Below are 23,028 nucleotides of genomic sequence, written 5' to 3'. Positions count from 1 at the left end.
TTTATCAACTGATTCAGCTGGAGGTTTCTGAAATGGTTGCTATCAGCTCTATGGTGTTGCAAAACAGACTTGTATTAGACGTCCTTCTTGCAAAAGGGGGTGGGTCTGCTGGATGCTGAAGGTTCAACAGTGTTGTACTTATATCCCTGACAGAAGTAAAGATTTGTGGGGATACATCGGCAACATTCACCATTTAGGAAAATATTTGGGTCAATTGGGAAAGGGTTTACTTCTGTGGGAAGTAGGTTTGCAATGTTGGGAGGTAGTTTAGTGGGACAAATATTAGCACCCATACTAACTATTGCTATCTGCCTACTAATAATAATAATGTTTATCATAATTTTATAAACGCATGAAAACAAAGAAAGAAACTAGAAGATTGAAAAGAAAGAAATAGGAAATTGAACTAGAAGAGAGACAGTGTGGTTACTATGATGAGCTAAACGCCTTAGAACAATCTAGGCTAAAACGTTTGAAGACATCAGCATTATAAATGTGACACCAGAGAAGGTAAAGATAAGAGTGTGATGGCTTGATTCTCCATCAAAGGGGCAATTAAAAGAGCAGAGGTTTTCCTCTTGTGAATTTGCGACAATTTAGAAAGACAATGATTTGTGATGCTACACTACAAGTTCAAGTTCAAGTTCTGAAATTTGTATAGCGCACTAATCACCCAGAGGGTCTCAAGGCGCTTGAGGGATGGTGGGTGCGTTATTTATCGAATAGCCAGGTTTTAAGCTGCTTTCTGCAGGAGGGGTGGTTCTGGGTAAGGCGGAGGTGGGTGGGGAGGGAGTTCCAGGTTTTGGCCGCTAAGTAGGAGAAGGATCTTCCTCCCATGGTGGCTCTGTGGATGCGCGGAATTGCAGCGAGGGCTTGATTGGATGATCGTAGTTGGCGGGTGGGTTTGTAGAAGGATAGTCGTGTGTTGAGGCATTCGGGTCCTAGGTCGTTTAGGGCTTTGTGTGCGTGGGTGAGGAGACGGAACGGTATTCTCTTGTTAACGGGGAGCCAGTGGAGGTCTTTCAGGTGGCCGGAAATTTGAGCTTGACGGGGGATGTCCAGTATGAGTCTGGCTGAGGCGTTTTGGATGCGTTGGAGTTTATTCTGTAATTTGGCTATGGTTCCGGCGTAAAGGGTATTTCCATAGTCCAATCGGCTGGTGACTAGTGCGTGGGTGACTGTCTTTCTTGTTTCGGTGGGGATCCAACGGAAGATTGTTTTGAGCATGCAAAGGATGTTGAAGCATGACGATGAGACGGCATTGACTTGTCTGGTCATTGAGAGGGAGGAGTCCAGGATGAAGCCCAGGTTTCGTGCATGGTCCGTAGGTGTGGGTGCGTTGCCCAGGGCCGGTGGCCACCAAGAGTCGTCCCAGGCAGAGGGGGATGATCCTAAGATGAGGACTTCTGTTTTGTCTGAGTTTAGTTTTAAACGGCTGTTCTTCATCCCTTCAGCTACATCTTTCATTCCTTCGTGTAGATTGGTTTTGGCGGTGTTTGGGTGAGGGAGAGGATCAGCTGGGTGTCGTCTGCATAGGAGATGATGTTGAGGTTATGTTGTTGTGCGATGGGTGCAAGTGGACTCATGTATACGTTGAAGAGGGTGGGGCTGAGGGAAGATCCTTGTGGTACGCCGCAGATGACTTCGGTGGCCTCTGATTTGAAGGGGGGGAGGCGGACTCTCTGGGTTCTTCCGGCGAGGAATGAGATGATCCAGTCCAGAGCTTTTCCTTGTATTCCGAGGTTGCTGAGGCGTTGTATGAGGGTGCTATGGCAGACTGTGTCGAAGGCGGCGGAGAGGTCAAGTAGGATGAGGGCGACTGTTTCCCCGTTGTCCAGTAGCGTTCGGATGTCGTCTGTAGCTGCGATGAGGGCAGTTTCGGTGCTGTGTTTAGCTCGGAAGCCTGACTGTGAGGGGTCGAGGGAGTTGTTGGATTCGAGGAAGGCGGCGAGCTGGCTGTTGACGGCTTTCTCAATGACTTTGTCGGGGAATGGGAGGAGTGAAATGGGGCGGTAGTTCTTAAGTTCAGAGGGGTCTGCTGTGGGTTTCTTCAGAAGGGCGCTGAGTTCGGCATGTTTCCAGCTTTCCAGGAAGGTAGCGGAGTTGAAGGAGCAGTTGATGACATCGCGGAGATGTGGTGCAATGATGGAGTCTGCTTTGTTGAAGATGTGGTGGGGACATGGGTCGGTTGGGGAGCCTGAGTGGATGGAGTTCATCAGTTGGATGGTATCTTCAGTGGTGATTAGGTTCCAGGTGCACAGGTTGTGAGAGTGCTGTTTTGGTTCGGATATGGGTGGAGTGGGTTGTTCTTCGGACTGGTTTTCAAAGCTGTTATGTATGTCGGCGATTTTGTTGTGGAAGAAAGAGGATAAAGAGTCGCAGAGGTCTTGGGAGGGAGTAATGTCGTTGGTGCTGGCGGTGGGGTTGGTAAATTCTTTGACGATGTTGAAAAGGTCCTTGCTGTTGTGGGCGTTGTTGTCAAGTCGATCCTTGAGAGCTGATTTCTTGGTGGATCGGATCAGTTGGTGGTGTTTGCGGGTGGCGTCCTTGAAGGTGGTTAGGTTGTCAGTGGTTGGGTTTTTTTGTCCATGTTTTCTCGAGGGTGCGACACAACTTCTTTGATTTTTTAAGGTCATCGTTGAACCAGGGGGCCTTTTTGTTACCTTGTTTGATCTGGTGGATTTTCAAGGGTGCTAGTTTGTCAGCGCAGAGGGTGATCCATTGTGTGAGTTTGGTCGCGGCTTGGTTTGGGTCCGATGAAATGGCGGGAGGGTTTTGGTTAAGTGATGTGGTGAGTTGGTCGGTGGTGATTTTATTCCAGTTTCTTCGAGGGATAGGTTGTGGGATGTGTGAGTCGGGGTCTTCTTGAAGCTGAAGTGGACGCAGCTGTGGTCCGTCCAATGAAGAGCTGAGGTGTGATCGAAGGAGATGTGTTTGCTGGAGGTGAAGATAGGGTCGAGCGTGTGACCGGCTAAGTGGGTGGGGGTGTTGACAAGTTGTTTGAGTCCGAGATTGGCCAGGTTGTCCAGAAGGGTGGTGGTGTTGCTGTCATTTTTCTTTTCCAGGTGGAAGTTGAGGTCTCCCAGTAGGATGTAGTTCTCGGAGGTGAGGGCATGTGGGCTGATGAAGTCAGTGATGTCTTCGGTGAATTGTGTGCGTGTTCCTGGTGGTCTGTAGATGAGGGTGCCTCTAAGTGTGGTCTTGGGGTCGGTGTGGATCTGGAAGTGAAGGTGTTCAGCGGTTGTGAGGTTATTGTGTGAGCTGGTCGTGATTCGGATGGTGTTCTTATGGACAATGGCGATGCCTCCTCCTGTTTGGACGGTGCGGTCTTATCGGATGATCTTGTAATAGTCCGGTATGGCTATGGCCATGTCTGGTGCTGAAGAGGTGTTCATCCATGTTTCAGTAAGGAAGGCGACGTCCGGTGATGTATTGTTGAGTAGATCCCAGAGTTCAGTGGCGTGTCTGTGCACCGAGCGGGTATTCAGCAGGATGCATTTCAGGTCGTTAGAGTCGGTGCTGTGTTTGGGGGAAGTGGAATTGGTGTGGGTTCTGATGCATGAGAACTTGCAGGAGTGGCAGGTGAACGGTCCATGGGTGTATCCTGGGGTGGCTAGGCAGCATTGTGGAAAGCGTCCGGGGTTGAGGGTCAGGAGGGAAGCGGCGTTGTACGTTAAGCGGGAGGATTGGGGTTTGCAAGGACCAGGGGGTTAGCGCTGGGCGCGGTCCAGGCGCGGACGGGCGTAGACGGGCTTACCTTTGGCGTGCATGGGGCGCGACCGCTGCGCGTGAACGCTGCGCGCTAATGCTTCTGTCATATATGGGTAGTGGGAGGGGAGGGGCGAGGGAGGGTCAGCTGGGAGGCGGGAGCGGGGCGGAGACCCGGGCAGGGGGTCACACAACAACAACAACAAAAACAAAATGGCAGGCAGCCTAAAGACCTGATACTAATCCAATGCGAAGCAAATGGTAGTGGCTCCCTTTAAATTAACAAGCAGGCAAATGCAATGTTATTAACAGCGCACTCTGACAATCTAGCGCTACGAGGTCTCAATGGATACAAGGATAGAGCAGTCAAGGCAGTCTAGCGCTACGATGTGCAAATCAATTAAAATGCCGAACAATTAAGGCAGTCTAGCTCTTCGATGTGCAAATCAATTAAAATGCCGAACAATTAAGGCAGTCTAGCGCGCTCCTATGTCTAGCAATATAGATGAGTAGATTAGTTTTGCAAGATCCGCAGCGAAGCGCTACGATACCAGGCTGCAGGGCAGGCAGGGCGGGGGGCAGCTTGGGGAGCAACCTCGTCTGCAGGAAGCAGGATCGGTCACTACATAGATGATGACGAATGTGTGTTAAGTTCGACATTTCTGGAAAATGACAAAATGTAATTTTGATTTAGATACGGCATTTTAAAAGCATGCAGAATGCTAGAATAAGTTCATGTTATGTTCTCTGATTACCTTTAAATATATGTGAAATTTAACAAATTTAATTACATTGATTTTATGATTTGAATAGTGTAATAGTAATAATAACAAAGAGAGTCTACATGCAAAAATTAACATTTCGCATATTAGAGATAAATAGTATTTCATGTGTAATGTGTGCACTGAAAATAACAAAAGAAAACTAGGTGTCACACTGGTTCAGTTAAAGCAGTTTCTTTGAATCTTCTTCAATTGCACTTTTAAAATATGTATGCCGTAATAACATACATGGAAAGAAAACGTATATATTATATATGTGTGAAAAAATAACATTTTCAAAATGTATGAGTACCAAATACATGAATTAATTAGGAGTTGATTGAAATATGTATTAATACATTTATGTGAGAGATTAATACTTTGTGTTATACAATGAGAGATTCATAATTTAGCATTGTGAATCGAGCTGTGCGCCACAAACTTTGCCTCTTATCCTTTCTTTTTTCTGAATAGTTTGAAGCCTATAGAAAGTTTTCATAAAGTTGCCACTTGTGCTCTAACATTCAATTGCTTCCTTTGACATCTACTAAACAATTTGACAGCTCTCCGAACAAAACTGACCAATGCCAGAACAGATGGCTGGGAACTATCACAAATAACAAAGCATGATTTTGCTTACTTTCTGAGTATCTCATTGTTCACATGACTAAGGGAACAGTGCTTTTAAGGAGACTACAAAATTTGTATTTCAAAAATCTTTATGGATTGTATACTTTTCACCTACTGCATCATCTCATACTATCAAAGACGACAAATGGGACAGTGTGGTCTAGCAATTTAATGATTCCAAAGGGGGTCTTCCCGGAATTGATGGAGTATAATTGGTCAGGTTTTGGAACTGAAAGTGGTGACTTGACTACTTTGGTTAGAAACACAGATCTGGCTTGGCTCACCCACTTTGCAGCTTTGAGACGTGCAAGGACAAAGTGATCGGTGATGTAATATTGCGATTGGCTGCCCCCTGGTATGTTAGCATAGTGGAGCCATCTCGGCTGAGACATTCACGTCAGGTTGCTGTGACTTTGATGTTGCAGCGACAGACTGAGACAGGTTACTGTCTTGTGCAATTGGAACTGGTCATTCGGAACTCATTGATTTTCCATAAGGGTTTGTAAGAGGCCTAACTGACTTCTTATTGATCCGTATGCCATAAACACCTACAACCTCCCTCAGAAGAGAAAGATTCCTACACTGTCATCTTGGATCTCGCATTGTTTGATATTACTTTAGTAAATTTTGTGTTAGTTAACTCTAGAAAAGCATGCTGTTTTAATTTAATGTTCTTTACCCTTCAATGAAATACTAACATTTTTAGACGTAAACTAAATTTTCTTGATTCTGACTTATCTTTTTCCTGTGGGTAAATCATTTGAGGGATGTTACTCTTGAGATGATGAATGGGTTTTCTAAATGTTATTCTTTTGAATGTGGCAATTATCCTATTCCTGGCCCTCATTTGATAATTGCTCATCCTCCGAGCATTTCAGTCCCTTTCAGCACAGAACAAGATCCATCGGAGGACCAAAGAAGTCTGACAGGTGGATAGAGATTAAAATAAGTATATCTTTGATTTTAGAATACATTTTAGGCCTAGCATGCCTACACTACAACAGTAAAAAGACCTAGTAACACGTACCTTTCTGAAACAGCACCTTAATTTGAACAGTACTTCTAATGGTTTCCTTTCTCCAACTGCTGCAGCGCCACATTAGATAAGCAACTGCCATAACTGCTTAGGAATCTCCTGCACAACAACCTAATAATACTCAACATTGCCAGGCGTCCATTTTCTTAAATCACATCAAAGTCATATATGGGCAAGAGAAAATATCTATTCAGTAAAATAATTTCATTATTACAAAGCAACAAGCCTCATTAGAAAATACACACAGAGTTTTCCATTTCCATTTTGAGCCAAACTATCATAAGCACTACATTCTGTAAAGAGCTGTTTCAATGTGTTTCGTACCAAACTGTCATAAGTACAATATTTTATTCGGAACTGACCAAACCCTCCCATTCAGCACCTTCCCACAATCAAGGGTGAATTCACTCCAGATGGAAATTTTAAGTTCCTAGGTGTTCTTCTTCTTCTATATATTAACACATCCCATCACATCATTGCATGGGTATTTATACACATACACATACACATTTGTTATGAAACTGCACACTAATATGCCACCACTGCACACCTCACTTCTTAGCTCATGTCACTCAAAAATACCACTATGAAAATTATAGGAGTTTAGCAATGCTCAATTTATGCAGTTTTGGTAATAAAGATAACTTGTTTTTTATATATCACTTAATACCACACAACTAGTGTTATTATTACCCAATTTAATTGTACTCATTTTATCAACCTCAAAATAATGCAAGGCTGAGTTGGCCTTGACAGGTTTAAACCTATGGTCTGCAGATCATAGCCATGTCACAGACAGCCATTTGCTCTCCATGAAAGCTTCCCTCTAAAAGCTTTCCTGTTACAAAATAGTAGCAGATTCTGAACATAATTTATGCATTTTTGAACATCATGCCTGATGGAAATCATGTCAATCTACATTGTGTTGTAATTGCAGATGCTCTGCATGTGTCAGTTCTGGCACATGTGCCAAGCCTTTGCTCATGTGTTTAATATCCACTTATGAGCAACTCATCTACTAGTCCTCTTCAGGACAGGCAGACTCAGGAGTTCCTACAAATTCTGCCACAAGACCTCCCACATGGTCTACAAATATATATTAGTAGTTGGGCGAGAGCCTCCTTGTGGCTTTGTCAGAATCAATACACTTAGGGTCCTATTATGATGTTGGCCATAAGGCCTCTGACCTAAGGTCGGAGGCCTTACAACCGACATCGTTGGTTTCAAATCCGACAAGCTGATTTTGATTCAGCCAGTAGAAATTGAAAACGGTCGATCATTCTGGCTGGCTACCGATGGGCTCAAGGTGGCTCTGTCAGGAAAACGTTTTTGAAGACCCCTAGCATGGACCCTTTCCTTTGTGGCCTCTGGTTAGTGGCCAGGGAGGCACCTATGGTGCCCCCCCTGTGAATCCCTAGTCCACATGGCAGGCACCTTGAGGTGCCTGCCATGGGGTGCAGGGATTAATACATCACATTTCCCTATGCAAGCATGTACTATGGCTGGTTTAGGGTCATGGCACATGCTCCGATAGGAAAATGTTGGAATGTGACATTGTAATTGGCACCTATATGAAATAAGCATAGCATAAGAGAAAGTCTGATCTCTTCAATAAGTATTTGTGCCACCGATGTACTAAGAGTGAATGTCTGAAACAGAGTGAAGTGTGATCTAGTAGGCATCATATGTGAAACTAGCTTCCAGTACTGAGAATTTGGTAAGGGAGGGCAAGTCAGTTGGAGATAAAGAGCAAGTACTAACAGATGATGCAGTGCTGCTTAAAAACATCATGTGATTTCCTTCTTGAGGTACATTAACCCATCCACTCCCAATCTCTGAATGAATCATCTTGTGGTGTATCAAGCTTGTGAGCTGGAGTGTGTGACTTTGGTGAGTCAGTTAGTGAGTTGAGGTGTGTGAAGTGGTACGCGAATAAATGATCGATGGAATGCTGAATAAATCATACATTCACACCCAGTCAAAAGATCTGGGTTAAATTCATCGTTCTTTTGCTCACCATGCCACCCCAATTTAGAGCCAGCCATATGCAAATCAGTATTGACCCTGTGCCTCATGGGAATAGTCCAGACCGAACTGCCAAGCCAGGTCCTTCCTGGACCAGAAACAAGCATCCTTGGACCGGTTTCTGGGTATTACACTTCATCAGCCGGGCTAGCTTGAATCAAGTGGTACAGTGAGCAAGGGACCCATGTCTGGGCATACCCATCCCACTTAGGGTGAAAAGTGCTATGTAAACAAATGATGGACGGAATGCTGAATACATCATTCATTCACCCCCAGTCAAAAGATCTGGGTTAAATCCATTGTTCTTTTTCTCACCATGCCACCCCAGTTTAGACCAAGCTATATACAAATCCGTCTTGACTCTGTGCCTCATGGGAACAGTCCAGACTGAACTGCCAAGCCAGAGCCTTCCTGGACCGGAAACAAGCATCCTGGAACCGGATTCTGGGTATTACCCTTCATCAGCGAGGCTAGCTTGAATCCAGTGGCACAGTGAGCAAGGAGTCAAGCTATCCTGGCTGATGAGGGGTGAAACCCTGAAATTGTTCCTGGGATGCTTGTTTCCAGTCCAGGGAGGACTTGGCCTGGCAGTTCGAGCTGAACTGTTCCCATTGGGTGCAGGGTCAATACTGATTTGCATATGGCTGGGTCTAAACTGGAAAGGCATGGTGAGCAAAAAAACGATGGATTTAGGCCCAGATCTCTGTACTGGGGTGAATGTATGAAATTGTTCTGCATTCTGTCCATCAGTTGTTCTTTTTGCATATGTCACCCCGAGTAGTACGGGTATGCCCAGACATGGGTCCCGTGCTCTCCATGCCACTGGAGTCAAGCTGTCCTGGCAGATGAGGTGTGACACCCTGAAACCGGTCCTAGGATGCTTGTTTCCAGCCCAGGGAGGGCTTGGCCTGGCAGTTCGGGCTGGACTGTTCCCACTGGGTGCAGGTACAAGACTGATTTTCAAATGGCTGGGTCCAAACTGGAAAGGCATGGTGAGCAAAAGAACGATGGATTTAGGCACGGGTCTCTGTACTGGGGTGAATGTATGACATTGTTCTGCATTGTGTCCATCAATTTTTCTTTTTGCATTTGCGCCAGGACAGTCTCGACTAACAGTGCGCGCTACAAGTAATTATATAACAATATAACATAACATTTGAGGTGTGTGAAGTGGCTGCCTCCATAAATCCCTGTGCAAAGGACAGACGCTCTTCATTGTGTACTTTGATTACTGCTTTCATAAACTGTTCATAGTATGGCAGGCTAGTAAAAGGCATAGTACAACTTCTCTCAAAACTACACTGATCAAGCGCCAATACCAATAATTGATCTGGGATCAATACTCAGCAAATCACTACAATGGCCCATACCCAGTATTGCTGATGTGCTGGTGTCAATTTGTTTCATTCATCACTTATTTCTTTTGTAGATCTCATTTGACATCCGCTAAATAACTAATCTTGATATCAACTCTTCTTCTACTTGGTCGATGGACCAATTAGTTAAATAGTTGGTAATGATAAATACTCACTCACCAACCATTTGTCAAAATTAATTACAGACTCTCTGTAAGGTTAAAAAATGAGTTGTTATCTCAGAATTCATGGTAAATGCTCATCTGCATCAGGTCACAATTACAAACACCGAACCTCACGACAGGAGAAATAATGCATTTTATACAGACTCATTATGCATTGAAGGAGTGGATTGAGTAAGAGACAAAGGATTCAACAAAATGATTATGCCAAACAATATAATACCTAACAGTGGGATAGATGAAGAGACAATAGGTTCATCTAAAATAATGCATATCAATATACTGTTGATGGATTGGATAGGTGGAGAGACAAATTATTCAGAGACAATTTTCATTAATGCTGATATTCTGAGAACAATATAGGCTAAATACAAACCTATCCGTCTGTAGGAAAAACCACCCCCTGGACACAGGAGATGATGGAGGTTCCCCAAAGGGTAATCAGGAAATGCAAGATATTAGGTCAGGAACAGGACAGGATAGGAACAGCTAGGCCTCTCTGCAAGCCGACGGACGGCGATGCATCTCCCCTCTTCTGTCCTGTCAGACTAAGCTTCTAGACACACCCCTGAAGGCACCCTAATTATAGTCTAAATTGACATGTCCATCCCTGAAACATGGCATTTTACTCTCTAACTCGTACAGGGATTGATGTGCAGGGGAGGTGGCATTGTCACATCACCATGATTTCACCCTTTAATCAACAGTTTTATTGTGTACAACCGTTCCCATGGTCTCAATCTCAACTTATTCACTTGTTCCCCACATCATTTACAAATTGTACATTTCTTTATTTGTGAATCAATGTCATTCGCAGAGGACATCTCTGGTCCCACGCTCAAGTGCAGCAGTTGGAAGGCGGCGGACACACTGGCCTTCACTCCTTCTTGTCATCTGCAGGGCAGAGCCTATCTTTTTCTCCTCATGGCAGAACAAAATTGCTCCTAACAGTTCCCCTCTCCCACCATAGTTAAGTTAAATAAGATGGCGTCTTCCTCCAGTACCCTAAAGTAAATAGAAATGAACATTTAATAATTGTCTGATAATTGAACGATTACTGTTTACCTCCCACCATTCACTACTTTCCGTTAATGTTACATAGCATAAGCCTAGTGCGAAAAGCGGCATTAGTCATTACTTTTCAAGCAGAATGCGACATGCAATAACTGAAACGCTTGAGGCCTATTCATGCAACTCCATTGTTTCTTCTAAAACACCAAGGTTATCGCATTACTATGTAAATACATGAAAATTCAGGTATTCGCAAAGCATTTCCCCTGTGTTTATGTGGATGCACGTTAGGTGCACTATGTCTACTTACTGTTAGTACGTATTATTGGGGTACTCGATTCAAGCAGGTTTTATTTTTGCAAAACCCTTCTCCATCACTAAATATCAACCAAGGTAGACACAACACTCCAAAAATCCAAGCAATACCTCCAATCTCAATTCATTCAATAACTGAAGGTGTAACAGCTCAGAAATACACAAAAGAAACAAAAAAAAGATAAATACTTTAGACTATAAAAATGTCTCAAAATCTAGCATGCAGATAGTTACTTGGTGTATTGATTTATTTCATTTCTCCCTTTCATGGTAACTCTGCTACCTTCCCTTTTATAAAACTGAAACCTTAATTGTCATTTATATTCAAGCTACCACATTTTCATGTACATAAATTCTAGAGGAAATAACTGCTCATATCTAATGACCTATGCATTCCCTTGGGTGGTGCAATTTGCTGTTTTTTCTGAAGGGGCAGTAAAACAATTTGGGTCCTGGAATTGGGAACGTGGCCCGATTCAATGGTGGGCCACCACTGACTAACCCTCTTCAAATACAAAATTACTCCCTGGTGCTCCAGATTGCTTTCTGACCCTTGGAACTAGCACGTTCAGTTAAGCCCCACCCCCTACGTTTTGCTCCCAGGGAGGATGAAAAAATGTATCAACCACTGGGTTTAAAGCAGCAGCCTAATGACAGGAAAGGCCCCTCCCAGCCCTGTCACAAAAAAACATTCACTGGCTTCTGGTGGGTTTTTATTTTGTCCCCGTGGGGTCAGCAGATTGAGGGCAGATCTGGCAATCCTCCTACAGGGGATAGAAAGATTTCTTGAGCCATGGCGTAAGGGCTGTGGCATCCTCCAGTACAACCATTATTCAGGCTACAATCCTTCCTCTCTTGTCTATCGAAATTCACTCTATTTGATAGGACCTCAGTGCCTCTGCTCTTCATTCCATTTAGTGCAAAATGCTGATTTGTCTTGGCCTTAGCAGGTGCTCTAACATCTCATCTCGTTTAGCTTCTGTGTTACCTGCCCACTGCCAACTTCTGGCTATTCAAACGTCTCTCTTTTTGTTTCTGGGCATTACATGGAATTAGTTGATCGTAAATATGATATTAAAATATTTAATTGAATTTGAATTTAATACACATCATATTTCCGTGGAACACCCTGTTTTGTATATTTTTTGAAATGCAATGTTGCCCTTTATATTGGCAACCTTTTAACTTATATAAATTAAATTCATTTACAGCATTTTCAACAATATTAAAAGTAACGAAGCAGTCAATGAAGATGTGATTGCTTCCACGATGTAGTGACCACGATGCATGTGTAGCTGTGGAAATGTAGTTGAGGACGTTTCACAGGTGCAGTTTAGAAATATATTGAATGTATCCATTTACAATAGAACTGCTCAGTCACAAAAAGTCAAGTTGTGCATGAGTGCAACTTATTATTTGCAACAGCAGTAGAGGTCCATCAAAAAACATATTGGAAAAGTGATTTTGACTGCAATGAAGGCAGTCATTGATTGTGGTGAGGGGCAGAGGTGTGGCTAAACTGAACAAGATATTCTGTAACTATCTTGTCGGCCTTTCACCTTCAGGTAACTGCATATGAAATGTAACGCACACACATAAAAGGAAAAATAAATGCAAGTTAAACTAATTGGTAAATGAACTCTTCGATGTTATGAACATTCAACTGGTTAATGTGATTGCTGCAAATGTCTGCCTATGTATTCAGATACTCACAGAATTTAATTTTGGTTGGCTCAGTGAGGAATAGTGAAGTGTATTTATATAGTGCTACAAAGTCCAAATCAGTAACAGAAATCACAGTGAATATGTACATTATTATTTTAAAATTGTATTACACAGAGTATAAGATACACTGATGCAAAATGGGCAAAACGATATAGGAGTTTATTTACATGCTGCATTTTGTAGTAAGAACGGAGTACTATTGCTGTACTACTCATGTACCGCAAAATGCTATTCACTAACTGTTGGAAATTGGATTACGGTTTGAGGGGGTGAATCTCTACTCAAACAGCTTTGGGCCTGGCCCTCTCTGCAAAGTCACCCCCAAATGTTTTGCCTTTACCACCCCTTTTAGTTTTTTGCTGTTTATTTTTCTGGTCTTGGGACTGTGGCACGTTTTATATAACACAACAACAAGCTACCCTGATTTTAATTTCTGATCCTTATTGAAGGTTAAGGCACATTTTGCCGATAATTTAGGTGGTATTGGACATCTCCAAAAAATGTATGGACTGGCCTCACACCCCACTAGGTGTCATGCTTCATAATTGGCTGTCCTCGCCCTTTAAAAAACGTGTTTGATAAAGCACGGGCCTACACCTGGAGACAGGGAGGTACTTCTAAAACTAAGTGGGAACCTGTGCTGAAAAAAATGAGAGAGTGATGTCTAAAAATCGAGGCACAGTCCTGCGTGAAATTTAGGGATACAGAGTGCTCGATATTAAAAGAAATGACTAGGTCCCCATCTCCATGTGTGTTGCCAACATGTTTCTGTCACTACGGCCTGGAGGGTCCATGGCATTCATCAGGGCATGAGTGAAAAAGAGGGCTCCTATCCTGTCTCTATGAGACCGAGATTAAACCACTTGTTTAGGCTGGCTTCTTGTCCAACTCTACCATGGTCTTTATTCAGAACTCCTGCAAACCAATGACAATTCACAGCATAAGTGAAACAGTTCAAAATGCACTCATACTGGTTAGAAGAGAATCAGACGTAACGACATGCACGCGGTGTATTAGAAGTGCATGTGGTGAGCATACTGCACTGCATGTAGAGGGGACTGCCGGTCACGGTCATTTCACTGAAGGCGACACGGGACCGCCATCTTGGGGATCTCGGGCGGCAGCACTCTAGTTGCTGGCCCGGAAACACGTAAAAGGAGCTAAGGTGCGAGCAAGCAGCGTGCGCACACAACGTGCGCACCGCTGGCGCGCCAAGGGCGCGCGAAAGTCAAGCCCGTCTGTGCCCGTTCGCGCCTGGCCCGCGCCAAGCGCCAGGACCCCTGCCCGTTCACCTTCAGGCAAATCAACGATACGAACATATTCTAGAAAAAGGCTAGTACAGTTAAACAGGTTGGGCAGGAAATCAGACTGTATATGTCTTTCCTTAGATGAAAGAGCACCAGAAAATCCTACTATTTGCCTTCAATGTAACATTAGTCTCCCCGTGCCATTATTCAGTAAAATTACCAGAGGGTTATCAGAGCGGGCGTGTGCTATGAGTGATAGTACACAGGGAGTAAAAGGGCTTTTGCTTAATGCCCGGTCACTAGTTAAGCACAGTATTGAATGTGCTACCCTGATAGAGGACCTAGGAGTGAAAGTGGCATTTATCACCGAAGCCTGGACGGATGCAGCCTCAGGACCAGACATGATGAAGGCCTCGCCCCCAGGTTTTCTCTGCCATACAGTGAATAGGCAGGTTAGGAAAGGAGGGTGGCTGGCAGTTATATATCACAGCTCCATTAATGCCACATTTGAAACGGTTACAAGCGGGGGGTGCGAAGCTTTGGCCTTCACCCTCTCTCTTTCACATCAGGTGAATTTTAGAGGGGTCCTGGTATATAGACCTCTGGGCCCTAGGAAGCCGTTTTTCAATTTAGTCAGTAACCTTATGGAGGAAGGCATAAGTGACAGATCGTTTACCATAATGGGTGCTTTTAATTTTCACCTGGAGGCTACTTCAGACTCGGACAACATGGAGCTGTTAGAACTTATGAATGGGTTGGACCTAATGCAGTTAGTTGCAGGGGCTACCCATACTGCTGGGCATATGTTGGATGGGATTTTCTCAAAACTATGCACATATGTCGGTCTTAGAGGTGCGACCAGTAGCGTGGTCAGACCATACTATTCAAGATCACCTACCCTGATAGTCAGATGCATGACAAGCTCTTAACAAAGCCTTGATACATGCGGGGGTAGAACAGTATGGAAGGTAAAGACTTGTCAGATCCCCGCTCCACCAACCTACGACTAAGCCACGACTAGCCCCCACCGTAGCATCGCACCACGGGCTCCGGGATCAACAAACAAACGAGCAAACTTCCCTTAAGCCCCAAAGCTTCCCGCAGCCCGTCTCCCGCCTCGACACCGCGGTGACCCTGCCTCCTCCCCGTCCTGCTTCGTCCAGACCCGCGGACATCTACGGGGGGGCAAGGACGTGAGGGCTGGGGCGAGGGATGGGCTGGGATGAGGGCTGAGGCAGGAGGCACGAGGCATGTGGAATCCGTCTGCCAGCCCCGCGGCGCTTGATCGTTTCCGCAGCACAATGCTGCAATTGCTGCATCTCAACTCTGCTTTTTAACTCTGCTCCAGCACACCTCGGCAACTGGTGACTGGCGTTCTCCAAGAGTCCTGAAAGCTGCACCAGAGGCCTTGAGTCTCCAGCCATCCACCATCCACCATCGATAAGCCACACGAGAGGTGAGAGCTTGGTTGGGCACACGCGAGCGCGGCTGCCGTTAGAGGCAGCTGCTAAGTAAGAGCCGGGGGGCAGTGAGCCAGGCAGGGCCGACTAGGTCTATCCCTGCCAGAGGCCTGTCCCCGTGCGCCCCGCTCGCCAGTCATTTTGCTTTGTTACCTACTATTGCTGCCTATTGCTGCCTATTGCGGTCCACCTTACCGGAAAGGCTTTCTAGAAAAAGCTCCTCAAGAGCCTCTTTTGACGTGACTAAAGTGTCAAAAAAGCACCTTTTTAAACGCAGCGCACTAGAGCCTTTCAAGATTCCGAAAAATTGTGGTTGTCTATTACCTATCAACTATCACCCCATTTTTCAATCCTTTTGTAACTATTTTTAAAATTTGAAGTGACACTGGTTTTCCCGACACCTCATTTACCTGTTATTTCACCTCAATGCACACTAGGAGTAGCTCTCAACCATTAAATACTAACCGTCCTCACAAGTCCGCCAAGCGCCAGAAGTCTAAACTGCTATATCCACAAAAGACGGGAAGGGGCCCCCAATCTCCCCCCCGCCAACTGCACTCGGAGCAAGCGGAAGAGGTGGCCGCGAGACCTTCAAAGACCTCACCAGGACACTTAAAGGGCGATAAAATGTTACTTAACCATCCACAACCTGCTCGTTTGCAGCACCTCACCGAAAACTAAGAACAACAGCACTGCTGATATCAGAGAGCACTTTTTCCGGATCAGCAAATTAAACCAAACTGCCCCATATTCTCATCATGGTATCCATGGAGTGCCTCCCCAAAAATCACCAGCGTCGCCAGTTCACCTCGACTCGACGTCCCTTTACCCTGAAATAATTATTCAACGCAAGACCTCAGCTTCTGCCAGTGCACCGGAAAAATCATCATCAAGGCATCCTACTCATGATGTGTCGCCTCTATTGCCACCACCAGAGCTCCAACCATTTTGGCTAAACACAAATAAACCACTTGGAACTCAATGCCCCTTGGTAGCGCCAATACCATTCGCTCCGCTGCCTACTGAGAGCTCAACCCCCACCTTAGCACCTAAGAACGAGCCTCCGACCCTTAAGTGGGAGAATGGAAACTGCAATTATAACGTCGAGAATCCGTCAGGTGGCAAAGACGACTCTATAATCTGGGTCTCAACGCACCACCCCCCAACTAAAGCAGTAAGGCCCTCGCCATTGAAATCCGGCCTAGTAGGCGACGGCGTGACAAATTTGTTGAAGAGTCCACTGAATGACTCCTCTCAAATGCACAGTTTCGATCTTCCGTCACAGACGTCCACTCCGTTCCTCACTTGGGTACCAGACTTTGCCTGCACCAGAAATAGTGATCTGCTCGCGGCGGCAATCAAAGTAAGCCCACCAAAAGGGCTACCAGCAACCGGCAGCAGTTATAACGCTGGCACTAAAGATTACAGTCTTATCTTAAGTCAAAACAAAAACTTTCTAAATGAACAAATCAATATGTCCACCAATTCATCTTCGGCCCACAACCCCGCCATTGCAAACAACTCTCTCCCAAAAGACCTTGGGCTCGGAGCCATCCAACCCCAACCCAACCCCGGAATGCTAAAAATTGAGGCACTTTTGTCAGTCACCAATAGAACCTTGAGCTCTATGACCTGTGCGGCCCACATGCACGCTGACAAACTTGATACCCAGATATCCATTCTTCAATTGGTGGCCAACTCCATAATTGGAACCGATTTAAAACTGGATCAACTAAATTCGCTTATACGTAGAGCCCAAACAAGCATGAACCACAATCATGCGCCAGAAACGATTCTGAGCATGGAACCAACTGTAAACGTAACTGTACACCCAAATCAAGGCCAAAAAACCTGTATCTGCGAGCATTTATTGAATAAACTTGAAACTCTACCAGAAATAATGTCTACGTTAATAGAAGACCTGAGGGTGAAGACCCAATCTAGACCACAGAGTCTTAGTATCCCCCCCACTCACTTTCGAATCTTGGAAACCCAAAGGCGATCAGAAACATGCTCTAACAGCCCACTTCGTCTTATTAACAACTATACCAGTTTAAAACTGGAACACCCTCCGTTTAAATTGACACCAAACACTCCTTTTGAACAGCTCCCCTTTGAGCCCCCGGTCTCTGCTGGCAACCTATGTTCACAAACACCGAATGCCACAAAAATAACCACGCACCCCAATACTGAAGCACATCCACTTACCCTATCAAATCACTATACGCCTGCTACTAAGGCCGATAACGACCAAAAAGCAAGCACCTACCTATCCAGAAAAAATAAGAAGAAATTGAAGAAACTAAACAAAGCAAAAAAAAGGGCAACACACTAACACAATGGCTTGGAACAAAAGTGGGCAAGTCCCCAATTGAGCTGATCAATGAGGCAGAAAAATTGGCAACCTTCCAAAAAGAAAAAAAAGAAAATTTGGAAACTCCACCGAATTGCGCACAGCCACTAGTAGATCACAAGTCTCCCGGTAATTGCTCAAGCAAAATGATGGTCTAACAAAACCCTTTGACAATAGTTTCTTGCTTACAACTGCCGCAGTACACAAACCCGCTATCAAAGACCAAAGTCCTAAAGAAGGAAAAGCGGTGGGCGCCTCCCCATCGCCTTGCCTGGGAGAGGAACAAAACCAGCCCGAAGTTAACGCAAATGCAGATAGTTCTGACAGTAAAATGCCCAGCCCCCAAGAACCCTCAATGAGCGGCGAGCCACTAAGAATGCCCCGCCCTCTAATGATCAAATCAAGCGCACAAGCTAACACAGAGCCCCCGGGCATTTTCTCTGACGCTCCTAGTATCAACCAGTTTCTCTGCCTCAAGACCCTTGCCTTGGACAACAACAGCATGGAAAATTTTGCTCTATCCGGAGTATGAATCCCAGGGAAAATGGGATATCCTAAATAGAGGTAATATTCTCAGACTTTGCCTGCACTTGCCGGGTCTAGAAAGCGTGAACTCAACGGATATTGAGACAGTGTACTTCATAGACCCTGTCTTAGGACAAAGAAATGAGTCCACACTGGTAACCTTCTTTAATCCAGAATGTGGGGCCACACTAATGAAGAACAAAAAACAACTGAACGAATGGGGCATCCAGGCTAGCCCTTATATTAACACCAACCCGTCCTTTTTAAAAAATCTCTCCGACATAGCTATGTCTGCCAATACCAGACTGGAACAAAAACATGCAAAGTATACACCCCAGTCATCTTCGATGCTGCGGGGCTCCCGGCAAGAGCCGAAAACAGTCTCATGGACTGAGAACCCACTGCAAGTAATTGCCCCCACAGCTGGCGGCCCACGGAAATGCATATTAAAATCTCATAAATGGGAAGACTGGTCTTGGCTCTCTCAGGTGCTAGGGTAGAGCACCAATACCTGTGTATGGCCACAAAGCTAACCATGAGATGGTCAATCAATTAAACATATGCTCTTGGAATATTCGGGGCCTCACACAGGAGAAAACAAAGCGATTAACTTCGGGTCTGTTGAAGACCCACAAAATCTTTGCCCTACAAGAAACCTGGGCTCTTGAAAATACCATCTGGGAAGACTTTACTGTAATAGAATCCATTGCCACACCTTCCAAGGTGGGCGGCCACGCATCCGGGGGAGTGCTGATTGCCGTGAAGAACTCCCTGACAACGAAGATTGAAATGCTCCATAGTGGGGACGGCGACCATGTCTTTATCAGCATGGAGATTGAGAGCCAGGCAAATGGGAATTCAAAGCAAAAAATGATCCTTGGCTGCGTCTATTTAAATCCAACAAAAAGAGGCGCAAGCCCACCTTGAGCACGTTACTACCACTAATGAACAACCTCGAAGTTCTCTATCGAACTGACCTGTGGCTGATAATGGGTGACTTCAATGCAAACTTAATGGAAATTGACTCTACCCAATCCTCCCAAATAACATCTTTTAACGCAATGTGGGCAATTCCGGAGATACAATCCCAGTATCAGCGAAAGGACATGAATGGAATAAAACTGGCAACAAAACTGAACCATCTCGGCCTGCGTATCCTCAATGGAAGGATGGCTACAGATCAACCGGCCGCCTACTCACACATTTCCTCCTCTCGAATGGCCACCCTAGACTACATATGGATATCGCTAATGGCCTTCCATCTGGTGTCCCAATTTTTGGTAACACCGTCCTCAGACAGCGATCACGCCATCTTAACATGCAGCATTGCCCTCGGGCCACTACATTGTCCTAACATAAATCCAATAGGGGCTGCTTCAGGCCTGCAGAGTGTGAGGAAACTCCGATGGTCAGTAAGTAACCAAGATGCAATCGAAATGGAGGTGGACAAGCTTATGACCAGAGGTTCCCCTGCTGCTTGCATCAAGGTGACAGCTCCCGCTTGGGAAGCGATATTGACCAACTTTAGAGACCTTTTCGCCTCAAAACCACCAAACAACCGTCCTAGGGACATTCCGACTCTGACAACTTTGTCAGTGCAACAACAACATACAAGAACTGCCAAGAGTAAACCAAACAAGTTACAAAGAAAAACTGTTCATAACGAAAATGACCACAAACTCTTGAAGGAGGACATCACAGATGCGCGGGAAGCTTATAGGAAGGAACGCTTTACCCTAAAGAAATTGGAGGAAGACCAGCACTGGGTAACAGCCTTTGAGATTATAAAATCTAAAGATCAGAGGAAATTCTGGAATTGGGTTAATAAGGCCAGTAAAACCACCAAACCACCTACCGCAACTAACATCTCCCCGGCGGACTGGGAAACCTACGTTAAAATGCTCTACACAGCTCCATATGGCCAGATCACCAACAGCCCGGCCTTTCTCGATCAACCAGTTAACCAGGAAGAAAACACCACCCTTGTCAATACACTAACGGTTGACATAACCGGAATATGTGCTCGGGTGGCGCCCCAGGACCTAACGGAATTCCGACCCAAGTATTTAAAGCCTCGGCTGGAAAATGGGCCCGGATACTGACACCCCTCTTCGAGGTCGGAATACTGGGTGGCCCCATCCCGGCGTCTTGGCAAGGATCGCTTCTTGTCCCCTTTCATAAGAAAGGACTGCGCTCTAATCCTGATAACTATCGGATGAGAGCTCTCTTGGACGTGGACGGGAAGGCATATGCTAGCACTCTCTTAACTGCACTTACTTCGTGGGCGGAAACCAACAACCTAGTCCCCTTCACTCAAACCGGTTTCCAGAGAGGCTGCCACATTGAAGACAACCTGATATGCATTGCCCATTTGATGGAATCCACCTTAGCCGCAAAAGGTAAAACCCTACATCTTGGTTTTATCGATTTTCGAAAAGCCTTTGACAGCGTAAGCCGGCCAAAATTATGGGAAAAACTTGTAATATGGGGTATTCCACAGTCGTTACTGAAAGCATTAATTGCTCTATATACTGACACCTGGGTCAAAGTTCGAGTTACAGCGAGTTGGTCGACCTCCAATAAAATCTACACCACCAGAGGTTTAAAGCAAGGGTGTACTCTTGCACTAATGCTTTTCAACCTGTACCTCGTGGATCTTCCCGAATGGTTGTCACGCATTCGTGCTTTCCCTCCAAGAATAGAGTCAAGAAAGATCCAAACTCTTCAATATGCAGACGACACCATTCTGCTAGAGCAAACTCAGGTTGGTCTCCAGAGACTGTTCAACTCCCTCGCTCAGTACTGCAATATGAACCTGCTTGAGATAAACGTGACGAAAACTAAAGCAATGATAATATCATCTGGAAAAACCAAAAAGACCACGTGGTACATTGAAGGGAAAAGACTGGAAACTGTCACCGCCTATAAGTACCTGGGGGTGTGGATTGACCACAAAGGGAGACCCTCTGAGCACACAACCGAAATGCAGGCCGTGGCCCGTAGTCTGGAAGGGGCCTTTATAAGAACGAAAAGTGCTCTGCACTCTCAAAATCTAGTACCATTAATAAAACTGATTACCGCAAAACTACTCCCCACTATTTCCTTTGGTGCAATAATATTCAAGGACAAAATGAATAATTGGTTGGACAGAGCACAATCGTCCTGTTACCGTTGGGTTTTTCGGCTGCCAAATTCAACTGCCCATGCCCAAATTCGGAAAGAATTTTCATTATCTTCCCAGAGGTGGATAATGAGTGCACGCTACATTAACTATTGTTTAAAAACAAAGCATGCTAGCCCTCACTCTTTAAAGAGCTGTATATGGTTAGTCCTCAGCAACCACAAAACACCGTGGAATAAATATCTGACATCATGCCTAGAATCCCTCAAAGCAAAGGACATATGGTCAACCCTGTTGCCCATTGCGGCGAAAACAAAACTTCTAATCAAACAAGCAAAAATTCTATCAAGCGACCACGACGAGCAACGGGTCACTCAGCTCTCTCATGGCCCCTGGGTTTCTAAATTATACAACCAGAAAATCCTTCCGTCATATCTGGCAGCTCCTATGAAAGTTCACATAAAACTTCAATTAATGCGATTCCGTTTTGGTTTAATCCCACTGATGGAATACAAGTTTGGCCAGGGGTACAGGAAAGAGGCATCGTCTCAATGCCGTTTTTGCAAGCAGGATGAGGAAAACCTTATCCATATACTGTGCATTTGCCAAAAACTCAGAGTCCAAAGAAACTTCTGGTTGTGTCCTATTTGGCTTCTTCTTAACATCAGGACCTGCCAGGAAGTACTAGACGCTTGCATGAGGGGAGACACGCCGCAGTTGGCGGCCCGTTTTGTTAAGTTTATTCTAGAAATTAATTCCTCTAATTTGTTTTCCGACCCAGCTTGAGTTATTTCATCTCCCGATGACATTATTGCACGCCTCTTTTATTAATTTATAATTTCTCTGTTTTTAACTGTTCTGTGCATCTTTTCACCCTTAATATGTAACGGTCAACCTAGTGTGTGTACATTGCAATGATTTTAATTAATTGCGCAATAAAAAAAACTTTACTAACTTTACTTGTCAGATCTCCTGGAGCCTAATTTGCCCTCCTTTATCGGTGATGAGGAAGAGGCCACAACTAGTTTTAATGCCTGGGTCATTAAGGCTTGTGATAAGCTTGCTCCCAAAAAATCCATATACCACCCCTCTGCCCCATGGTATACTCCTAAATTAAAAACCCAGAAAGGCATCTGTAAGCATTTCGAGCGGGAGTGGAGGAAGGAGTATAAGGTGGAGGACAAAATTAAGTATAAAGAAAGCATTCAGGTTTATAAGCAACTATTGTTTACAACTAAACAAGATTTTTTTGCTGACCAAATCAAACTAGCTGAAAATTCAGCTGAAGAATTATTTAAAATTGTTTGTAAATTGGCAAATCCACAAGCACCACAAGTGGCAGAGAGCCAGGGACTATGCGACAAGATCGCTAGTTTTTTCCTGGACAAAGTTGAGGAAATCTTCTCAACTTTTAATAGAGCCAATAGCAGCTCTCCACTAAAACCCTGTGTTGACAAGAAGATTGCCCCTCAAACTCGGAACTCTCTGATAGAATTCCCCCTGTTAACCAATACTGATACTGTCAAACCTCTGCAAAAAATAAGTCAGGATCCCCTTACGACCCCTGTCCGATC

Source organism: Lissotriton helveticus, chromosome 2_1, assembly GCF_964261635.1.
Source record: "Lissotriton helveticus chromosome 2_1, aLisHel1.1, whole genome shotgun sequence".
NCBI classification, from domain to species: Eukaryota; Metazoa; Chordata; class Amphibia; order Caudata; family Salamandridae; genus Lissotriton; species Lissotriton helveticus.
Note: the sequence above shows the minus strand (reverse complement) of the source record.